General features: G+C 42.8%; 1 non-coding gene across 1 annotated transcript; it reads left to right on the top strand.

Moving 5' to 3' along the window:
* The first annotated feature begins 2,600 nt into the window (after window positions 1-2,600).
* On the top strand, window positions 2,601-2,707 carry LOC126003074 (U6 spliceosomal RNA). The gene has a single exon (XR_007493617.1). It is a non-coding gene; the product is annotated as a U6 spliceosomal RNA (small nuclear RNA).
* The last annotated feature ends 6,014 nt before the right edge of the window (window positions 2,708-8,721 follow it).

Here is an 8,721-nt window from a genome sequence, read left to right on the forward strand (position 1 = left end):
TAAATATTTCATGGAATAATACTTCTACATGCATATTTGATCAGCTAAAAATATTGTAAAGTTAAGGCTGGAGAGATAGTAGAGAAGTCGTTTGTTCTTTGTGCTTGTTCTGTGGGGTCCAGAAATAGATAGTTCAGTGCATATGTGTTTGTGTTGCATGTGCCCAACCCCAGTTCAAATGCTCTGAACCACATATGGTTCCCTGAGCAACACCAGGAATGTTCCTGAGCAGAGAGTCAGAGTAATCCCTGAACACTGCTAGACATAACTCAAAAGCCAAATGTACACATACATACATATTAAAGTTAATATCAACTATTTGTAAGTATGTATAGTCCAGGAGAGAAAAGCAATACAAAAACAAAATTTTAGAAATAATTTTATGTCTCTATCCAAACTTATTACACCTAGAAGATTCAAAGACAAAGCTACTCTGACTGTTTGAGACTTGGGTGATGAAAACTCATTAAAAAATATCTTGTTGGGGCCGGGAAGGTGGCGCTAGAGGTAAGGTGTCTGCCTTGCAAGCGCTAGCGTAGGACCGACCGGACCGCGGTTTGATCCCCCGGCGTCCCATATGGTCCCCCCAAGCCAGGGGCGATTTCTGAGCGCATAGCCAGGATAACCCCTGAGCGTCAAATGGGTGTGGCCCAAAAACCAAAAAAAAAAAAAAATCTTGTTGGGGCTGGAAAGATAGCATGGAGGTCAGGCGTTTGGCTTTCATGCAGAAGGACAGTGGTTCAAATCCCAGCATCCCATATGGTCCCCTGTGCCTGCTAGGGGTGATTTCTGAGCATAGAGCCAGAAGTAACCCCTGAGCACTGCCGGGTGTTACCCAAACCCCCCCAAAAAAAATCTTGTTGGGGCCAGAGTGATAGAACAGCAGTAGGGAAGTTCTTTGTACACCTCTGACCCGAGGTCGACCCAGTTCAAACCCCTGCATCTCATCTGGTCCCCAAGCCTGCCAGGAGCGATTTCTGAGTGCAAAATCAGGAGTAACTCCTGAGCACCACTGGATGTGGCCAAGAAGAAAAAAGAAAGAAAGAGAAAAAAAATATCTTATTGCTAACTATGGATAAAATTATTGGGCATTTCATACCTATTAATGTGGTTTCATTTTTTTTGCTTGTTTTTAGTACTTTTGGTTCTGGGGGCCACACTCAGAAGTACCTTGGGGTTTAATTTACCCTCAGGGACACTGCTCGACTTGTTCAGAGGAACAAGCAAGACTGTGCATTGAACTGGCACCTGCTGCATGCAAAGTATGTGCTCCAATTATCTCATTAACCTCAAACTATGTTACAGCTAAAATTAACTATAAAAATAAAACACGAAAATAGACCCTCTCTATCTTGGCTAACCTGATGTCACTTACCATTGTCTCAAATAGCAAACAAAAGTGGCACACACCACTGGTAACAAAACTACATCCTTTGTGGTATCACTCACTAGCTTGTCAAAATTGATGTCATTGGGCCCGGAGAAATAGCACAGCGGCATTTGCCTTGCAAGCAGCCGATCCAGGACCAAAGGTGGTTGGTTCGAATCCCGGTGTCCCATATGGTCCCCCATGCCTGCCAGGAGCTATTTCTGAGCAGACAGCCAGGAGTAACCCCTGAGCAACGCTGGGTGTGGCCCAAAAACCAAACAAACAAACAAACAAACAAACCAAAATTGATGCCATTATGGGGCTGGAGCGGTGGCGCAAGTGGTAAGGCGTCTGCCTTGCCCACACTAGCCTAGAACAGACCGATCCCATAGTGTCCCATATGGTCCCCCAAGCCAGGAGTGATTTCTAAATGCATATCCAGGAGTAACCCCTGAGTGTCACCAGGTGTGGCCCAAAAACAAAAAAGAAAAGAAAAGAAAATTGATGTCATTATGAACTGGAGAAATAGCACAGTGGGTAGGGCATTTGTCTTGCATGTGGCTAACCTGGGACAGAACCAGGTTCAATTCCATCTCATCTCATCCCCTGAGCCAAACAGGAGTGATTTCTGAGTGCAGAGGAAGGAGTAACTCCTGAGTGTTGCCAGTGTGGCCCAACACCTCCCCCTAAATTGACATCAATAACTGTTGCAACAAGTGGATTACAATACTGTGATACCTTGATTATTTTAAATTTTATTTTACTTTGGTTTCTGGGTGACACCCTGTGGTACTCAGGTCTTACTTTTAGCTCTACTCTCAGGGATCACTCAACAGGGCTCAAGGGGACTATCTGTGATGGAACCCAGGCCAGCAACATACAAGGCAAGCACCCTACTGTTGATCAATTTATAAAATATACAGTACACGTGTTGGGTGAGGCCACCCCCAGCATGGCACCAGCACCTCTTGTCCTTGTAGCTGGCAGACCTGAAGAGACAGGATAACAGCGGAGAAATAATTCACAAGCAGTCAGTTAAAGTTTCATTGGAGTCAGCTTGCTTTTATACCAGGGCTCTGTCCACCATATGCATTTCCTCACATGTGCTTCTCTGCTAAGTTTTCTGCTGCCCCTCTCACTCGGCTTTTGATGCTTCCTCCTTCATATATCTTTCTTTTATATCCTCCTCCCAAGCCAGCACCTTTTATTCTTTATTAAAAACCACAGACCAGTGCTCACTTCGGCAGCACATATACTAAAATTGGAACGATACAGAGAAGATTAGCATGGCCCCTGCACAAGGATGACACGCAAATTCATGAAGCGTTCCATGTTTAAAAAAAAAATAACACAGACCCAACCCAGGTATAGGTGGGTTTGACCATCCAGGTGGAATTAACCTCTCGAAAGGAAACTTAGGTAAGGGCATTGAGGAAAGGGATACTCCACACCTACCCACTATCCAGGGGTCTTCAAACTATGGCCGACGGGCCACATATTGTATTTATTCCTATTTTGTTTCTTCACTTCTAAATAAGATATATGCAGTGTGCATAGAAATTTGTTCATAATTTTTGTTTTTACTATAATCTGGCCCTCCAACAGTCTGAAGGACAGTGAACTGGCCCCCTGTTTAAAAAGTTTGAGGACCCCTACATACCATCACTCCAGCCTCCTTGCATTCTTTTTTAAATCTTTGTCACAGACCATGAATTTTGGTCTGTGATCACAGACTTGAAAATATTGACTTGGGAAACAATATTTTAAATAGATGAATGAAGGCCTGAGTGATAGTACAATAGGTAGATTGTTTGCTTTGCACACATCCAACTTGGATTTAATCCCTGGCATCCCATATGGTCCCCTGAGCCTGCCAGGAGTGATTCCTGAGCACTGAGACAGAAGTAACCCCTGAGCACCACTGGGTGTGGCCCCAAAACAAACAACAACAAAAAGATAGAGGAATGCATGGTTTCTTGCCTATATTGGTTGAAAGAAATCTGTTGTAACATCTATTGTTGTATAACAGAACACCACAAAGTTAGGTTTAAACAATACATACACATGAAGTGGGAAAAAATAACTCAAGAAGTTAGAGCTCCTGTTTTAAATGCAGAAGGCTCTGGTTCAGTCCTCAGCACTGCATATGTTTCCCTAAGCACCATCAGGAAAACACTGAGCAAAATCCCAGAGTAGGCCTGAGTACACCTGTTTGTTATAGCCCCAAATCAAACAAACGACTGGGGACTGGAGCGGTGGCACAGATGGTAGGGCATTTTGCCTTTCAGGTGCTAACCTAGGATAGACTGCATTTCAATCCCCATATGGGAATTGAATCCCATATGGTCCCCCAAGCCAGAGACGTTTTCTGAGCACATAGGCAGGGGTACCCCCTGAGCATCACTGAGTGCGGCCCAAAAACCAAAACAAAACAAAACAATAAAAGCAATGACTAACAACAAAACCCATCATACATGTACCATCTGGTCACAAATATTCTTCCCTGCTTACTTAGGCATTAGCAGAATTTGATTCTCAGCAGTTCTTGGACTCAAATTCCTATTTTATTTCCAGTTGTTAACTGTGACTTCCTGTGCTTGGAGAAGCCTCTGTAATTCCTGCAGAATGCTGCATGAAGCTCAGGCCAATAATACATTGATAAATCTCTTCTCTTTATTGCAGTTCTCCCATTGCAACTTGGAAAAGCTTTCCACTTTAAGGAACGTGTGGTTAAATTGCGTACATTGCTCATCTAGCTCACCTAAAGTTTGATAGCCGTAATCATATCAGCAAAATCCCTTTTCTCAAATAATATAGCATTTACAGATGTCAGGAGAGAGTGTGGACAATTTGGAGGACTGTATTTCTCCTTCCCACATTAATACATAGATGCATATTCATGTACATACATTTTAGGCATAGTATTGTTGAGATATTTGCTTCCTTACCATATGTTAAAACGTTTTAGAGGAGGATTTGGGGGAACAAGGATCCTAAAAGTATCATCCAGTGAATTCTCTGTAGCCTACAAAGAGCCACTTGCTTTTCCAGATGGTGTTTTGATGTTGGTACATAAATTCATGTACATATAATAGAACAATATAATAGAACAAAGGACTGTCATTTATATATAAATGTTCTTCAGAACACTAATGTTTCCAAAACTAGGGTTTTGGGAAACAAAGACCCTAAAAGTGCCATCCAGAATTCTCCATAGCCTACAAAGAGCCACTATTTTTATGTTGGTACATACATTCGGGTACATGTAATAGAACAAAGGATTGTCATTTATGTATAAACTCTGCAAAACACTAATGATAAAAAAAGAGACAAATCTGGGGACCCGGGCGGGTGGCGCTAAAGGTAAGGTGCCTGCCTTGCCTGCGCTAGTCTTGGACGGACCGCGGTTCGATCCCCCGGTGTCCCATATGGTCCCCCAAGTCAGGAGCAACTTCTGAGCGCATAGCCAGGAGTAACCCCTGAGCGTCACCGGGTGTGGCCCAAAAACCAAAAAAAAAAAAAAAAAAAAAAAAAAAGAGAGACAAATCTCTGACAGTCTTTACCTGGAATTTTTTAGAAGTAAAAGGAGACCAGACAGACTATGGCAGCAAGTGAACCTGCAGCATAGGGTTGGCTGTTAGCTGCAACTTCTCTCTGGGGGTTATCACTGAACTTGCATCAGTGTCGACTGATGTCCAGCTTCTGATTTTTTTTTCTGATGGAGCAGAGCTTTGTCACAAAAAAGTGAAAGAATGCATCAAGGCCGTGAGACTGTTCAAAGGACTGGATCACATGCTTTACCTATGGGAGCACACTCAGATAGATGGCACTAAAGAATTCTTGGAACACAGCACCACAAGTGGCCTCTGAGAATCACCACGGGTATCCCCAAATCTGCCAAAAAGAGTAATTACAATAAAAATGAAGAGGGTGGAAGGTCAGCTAGCTCAAAGGGATGGAATATGTGGTTGCCAATCAGGTGGCTAGGCTCAGTCCTTGTTCCCCTGAGCTCCAGTAGGAATAACACCCAAGCACTGGGCTGTGAGTAGTTTGATCCATATACTAATCTTTCACAGGAAAAAAAAGACAATAAATGGCTTTAGTTAGCAGGCCATGGAAGGGCCTTCTACCAGTTGAGATTTAGTACTCATGATTCAAGCCTTTAAAAGGCTTTATTTTTATTTATTTATTTATTTATTTATTTATTTATTTATTTATTTTTGGGTTTGGGGCCACACCAGGTGATGCTCAGGCGTTACTCCTGGCTATCCACTCAGAAATCGCCTGTGGCTTGGGGGAGTATATGGGATGCCAGGGGATCAAATCATGATACATCCTAGGTTAGCACATGCAAGGCAAAAGCCCTACCGCCTGCACTACCACTCCGGTCCCTAAAAGGCTTTATTTTGAGATCAAATCAGTTACTGACAGATGGTCGTGCTTCGAGGTGCTGTTATGGGGTGGTTAACACCTGACTGTAACAGCCTATAACCTTCGTGGCAATCACTAGGTCCAGAACCCACACCACTAATTCCTAATTCAGAGCCCTTATCTCAGAGAATTCCCTATTTCCGGTTTCTTGATATAAGAGGCTTAGTATATCTAATTAAAATTCTTCCATTCATTCAATAAATAAGTAATTCCTAAGTACTAGGGGAAAGCGACATAGATACAGATGAATATAAAAGATGAAAAGGCAGGGCCCGGAGAGATAGCACAGCAGCGTTTGCCTTGCAAGCAGCCGATCCAGGACCAAAAGTGGTTGGTTCGAATCTCAGTGTCCCATATGGTCCCCCGTGCCTGCCAGAAGCTGTTTCTGAGCAGACAGCCAGGAGTAACCCCTGAGCAACACCGGGTGTGGCCCAAAAACCAAAAAAAAAAAAAAAAAAGACGAAAAGGCAGGTGTGTGAGCAGAGAGGCCTTATTAACTTTGCTGCCTTTTTGTAGTTTTTAATTTTTTATTTTGTTTTGTTTTGTTTTGGGGTTACACCTGGCAGCATTTAGGGGTTACTCCTGGCCTGGCTCTACGCTCAGAAATCTCTCCTGGCAGGCTCAGGGGACCATATGGGATGTCGGAATTAGAACCACCATCCTTCTGCATGCAAGACAAATGCCTTACCTCTATGCTATCTCTCAAGCCCAAAATTTTTCATTAATTTTTAATTATAAATGTTTTTGTATGTGGGCCATACCAGTTGGAGTTCAGGAGCAATCATTTGCAAGGTAAATACTCTACCAACTATGCTGTTGTTCCAAATTTTTATTTATATTTTAATTTTTTGTTTCATTTTTGTTTGGGGGCTACACCCAGCAGCGCTCAGGGATTACTCCTAGCTATGTGTTCAGAAATTACTCCTGGCAGGTTCAAGGAACCAGATCATCTTTATTTAGTCATTGTGAAATTGCAAAATTATTCATGATGCGGCTCAGGTATACAATATTTGAATATCACTCCCTTCACCAGTGTCCCAGTTTCCTGACCCCCATTTGTTTCCCACCTACCAGTCGACTTCTACAAGAGGCACTTTTTTGGCATTGTGTTTTACAATATTGTTGCTGAAAAGGCCAGAAAGATAGCACAGCGGTTTGCCTTGCACACGGCTAACCCATGGTGGACCCAGGTTCAATGCCTGGAATCCCATATGTCCCCCCGAGCCTGCCAGGAGCGATTTCTGAGCTCAGAGCAAGAGTAATCTGAGTGCTGCCATGTGTAGTCCCAAATCAGAACAAAACAAAAACCAATATTGTTGTTGATAATATTTCATACATGACAGTTTCCCACCTTTCATCACCACCTCTTCCTCCTAGGTGAATACTTCCCTCAACCACTCATGTTACTTCCCTCCCATCCTATCCCTAGCCACCTCAAGGGATTGGTTTGCTACTGAATACCAGTTCTCATGTTCGTTGTTTTCATTGTTTTCAATTTAGTAGTCATTATACCACATATTATTTCTTTATTTCCCATGTATGAGAGATCATTCTGTGTTGGCCTCTCTCCTTCTGACATACTTACTGAGCATGGTGATCTCCAGTTCCCTCCATGAAGCAACAGATTGCATGTCTTTTTTTTTTCCCCTTCGGTTTTTTGGGCCACACCCGGTGATGCTCAGGGGTTATTCCTGGCTATGCACTCAAAAATTGCTCCTGGCTTGGAGGACCATATGGAACAACGGGAGATCGAACTGCAGTCCGTCCTAGGTTAGCGCGAGCAAGGCAAATGCCCTACCACTTGCATCACCGCTCCAGCCCAGATTGCATGTCTTTATCCTTTCTTATGGCTGAGTAATACTCCATTGTGTATATGTACCACAGTAACTTTATCCAGTCATCTATTCTTAGACACTTGGGTTGGGTCCAGATTTTGACTACTATAGATACTGCAGCAAGGAACAAAGAGGTGCAAATTTTCTACATTTTGTTTTTGAGTTCTTGGGACATATTTCAAGAAGTGGAATTGGGTCAAATAGAAACTCAATTTTTAGATTTTTTTAGAATGCCCATATTATTTTCCAGAGGATTGGACAAGTTGAGATTCCCACAAACAGTGAATGAGAGTCCATTTCTGGCTGCATCTATATCAGCATAGGCTCTTCTTGTTCTTCTTCATGTGTGCTAATCTTTGTGGTGTGAGATGATATCGTATTGTTATTTTGATTTGCATCTCTCTGATGATTAGAAATTTCAAATCATGGGGCTGGAGAGATAGCACAGTGGTATGGCATTTGCCTTGCATGAACCCGATTCAGGATGAATGGTGGTTAAAATCCCGGCATCTCATAGGGTCCCTGGTGCCTGCCAGGAGTGATTTCTGAGCACAATGCCAGGAATAACCCCTGAACCGCCGAGTGTGACCCAAAAACAAACAAACAAATACTTTCAAATCAAAATGGATTAAAGACCTTGATATCAGACCTGAATCCATAAAATGCAAAGAAGAAAGCGTAAGCAGAACTCTCCATGACATTGAAGCTAGAGGTATCTTCTAGGATCAAACACCAGTGACCAAGTAGTGAAAGCAAAAATAAACAAATGGGGGCCCCGGAGAGATAGCACAGCGGCGTTTGCCTTGCAAGCAGCTGATCCAGGACCAAAGGTGGTTGGTTCGAAATCCCGGCATCCCCATATGGTCCCCCGTGCCTGCCAGGAGCTATTTCTGAGCAGACAGCCAGAAGTAAGCCCTGAGCACCGCCGGATGTGGCCAAAAATAAATAAATAAATAAATAAATAAATAAATAAATAAACAAATGGGATTACATCAGACTAAGAAGTTTCTACATCTCAGAGGAAACAATTACCAGGATACAAAGAGAGCTCACAGATTTTGAGAAATTATTTATCTAACATTCATC

The sequence above is a fragment of the Suncus etruscus genome, chromosome 2 (genome assembly GCF_024139225.1).
Source record: "Suncus etruscus isolate mSunEtr1 chromosome 2, mSunEtr1.pri.cur, whole genome shotgun sequence".
NCBI lineage: Eukaryota > Metazoa > Chordata > Mammalia > Eulipotyphla > Soricidae > Suncus > Suncus etruscus.